Source organism: Bison bison, unplaced genomic scaffold (genome assembly GCF_000754665.1).
Source record: "Bison bison bison isolate TAMUID 2011002044 unplaced genomic scaffold, Bison_UMD1.0 scf7180017864329, whole genome shotgun sequence".
NCBI classification, from domain to species: Eukaryota; Metazoa; Chordata; class Mammalia; order Artiodactyla; family Bovidae; genus Bison; species Bison bison.
Genome location: NW_011494901.1, coordinates 1,851,619 through 1,854,439, shown reverse-complemented (window position 1 = coordinate 1,854,439; position 2,821 = coordinate 1,851,619).

Below are 2,821 nucleotides of genomic sequence, written 5' to 3'. Positions count from 1 at the left end.
AGTCCTTCCAACAAATATTCAGGACTGATTTCCTTTAGGATGGACTGGTTGGATCTCCTTGCAGTCCAAGGGACTCTCAAGAGTCTTCTCCAACACCACAGTTCAAAAACATCAATTCTTCAGCGCTCAGACTTCTTTATGGTCCAACTCTCACATCCATACATGACTACTGGAAAAACTACAGCTTTCACCATATGGACCTTTGTCAGCAAAGTAATGTCTCTGCTATTTAACACACTGACTAGGTTTGTCATATCTTTCCTTTCAAAGAGCAAGCATCTTTTAATTTTATGACTGTAGTCACCACCTGCAGTGATTCTGGAGCCCAAGAAAATAAAGTCTGTCACTGTTTCCACTGTTTACCCATCTATTTGCCATGAAGTGATGGGACCAGATGCCATAATCTTAGTTTTCTGAATGTTGAGTTTTAAGCCAACTTTCACTCTCCTCTTTCACTTTCATCAAGAGGCTCTGCCATAAGGGTGGTGTCATCTGTGTATCTGAAGTTACTGATATTTCTCCCAGCAATTTTGATTCCAGCTTGTGCTTCATCCAGCCCAGCACTTGGCATGATGTACTCTGCAGGGTGACAATATACAGCCTTGATGTACTCCTTTCCCGACTTGGAACCAGTCTATTGTTCCATGTCCGGTTCTAACTGTTGCTTCTTGACCTACATACAGATTTTTCAGGAGGCAGGTAAGGTGGTGGTCTGATAGTCCCATCTCCTGAAGAATTTTCCACAGTTTGTTGTGATCCACACAGTCAAAGGCTTTGGCATAGTCAATAAAGCAGATGTTTTTCTGGAACTCTTGCTTTTTCAATGATCCAGCGGATATTGGCAATTTGATCTCTGGTTCCTCTGCCTTTTCTAAATCCAGCTTGAACATCTGGAAGTTCACAGTTCACGTACTGTTGAAGCCTGGCTTGGAGAATTTTGAGCATTACTTTGCTAGCATGTGAGATGAGTGCAGTTTTTCAGTTAGCTTAAACATTCTTTGGCATTGCCTTTCTTTGGGATTGGAATTAAAACTGACCTTTTCCAGGCCTATGGCCACTGCTGAGTTTTCCGGATTTGCTGGCGTATTGAGTGCAGCACTTTCACAGCATCATCTTTCAGGATTTGAAATAGCTCAACTGGAATTCCATCACCTCCACTAGCTTTGTTTGTAGTGATGCTTCCTAAGGCCCACTTTGACTTTGCATTCCAGAATGTCTGGCTCTAGGTGAGTGATCACACCACTGTGATTATCTGGGTCATGAAGATCATTTTTTATAGTTCTTCTGTGTATTCTTACCACCTCTTCTTAATATCTTCTGCTTCTTGTGCTAAAGACTACACACACCCATCTTATTTAATCCCTGCAATGACCCTAAGAGACTGAAGGTCTCCAGAACCCAAGGTGGGTTTCATCCCAGTAGAGTTGTGTTCCTAACCACTGACCCACCCTGCCTCTTCTACTCTCCTAATTAGCTTGGGCCCCTGCTTTTCTATCCCCTGGAAGGCCAGATTTGGACCCCTGGTATATATACTTGAATTTACAAGAGAAGGAAAAGAAGTGAATTGTTTGGTTTTCTTTGCTTCACCTTGACAGGTCTGATAAGGATGTGACAAATGAAAAGCTAGAATCAACTGACTAAAATTACATTTTTTTCAATTATTCATTTTTACACTTTATCTGTAGTCGATTAAACATGTTATCAGATCATTCATTCTGGCACACTATACCCACTAGAAATTGGTACATCAATTCACAAGCAAAATAATGTCCTAATCAAATTGCTTTTTAAAACGTAACTCAGACATAGTCTGTTAACTATGGAGCGAAGCACTCTTTCTCCAACTGTGTGTATATTAAGTGGCTTCAGTCGTGTCTTACTCTTCGCGATCCTATGGGCTGAAGCCTGCCAGGCTCCTCTGTCCATGGAATTCTTCAGGCAAGAATACCGGAGTGAATTGCCATGCCCTCCTCTGGGGGATCTTCCAAACCCAGGGATCAAACCCGAGTCTCTTATGTCTCATGCATTGGCAGGCAGGTTCTTTACCTCTAGTGCCTTGACACCAAATATTAAGGGTCACATACCTGTCCACTTCAATGTCTAAAATCCAAATGTCTGGTGGAGTTCTGCATGTCCTCCTGGAACCATCTGGAGAAAACATGCGGTGGAAAATAAAGGATGCTCCAAACTGCTCGGCTATATCCAGCAACAGTGAAATTGTGGTTAAAAACCTAGGATACATAGGTTATACTAAAGTTTGAAATCTTCATATTGGACAGTGGTTTACAGATGGAAGGCTTCCCTTGTAGCTCGGTTGGTAAAGAATCTGCCTGCATTGCAGGAGACCTGAGTTTGATTCCTGGGTTGGGAAGTTCCCCTGGAGAAGGACATGGCAAAGGATGCTGTCAGTGAGGAGGCATGGATCCTCTGTTAGAATGTGATGGTGCTTGTCACTCCCCGAAGAAGCCAAACACAATAAAACCTCAATTGTCCAGAAGCCAAATCACTAGAATGATTAACAAAACATTTTCCTATACTGAACTTCTAGAAGAAAGATGGTGAACACAAGAAAATATGTCCGTGTTGGAGCTTTTATTTATTTTTTTTTTAAGGCAAGTAACATCTATCTAAGCAACAAATCAGTAAGAGAAATCTCAAATTGGGAAAGAAAGGTGAACAGTGTGAAGGCAATATTGACCGGCATGAGGAACGGCTGAGGGACAGCTGCCTCTGGGAGTGTGCGACGTTGCCCCCGGCTGCCTCTGCAGAGTGGGCTGCAGCTGGCGGGGTGAGGCCAGGGGGCTGCTGCCTTTCCTCTCGT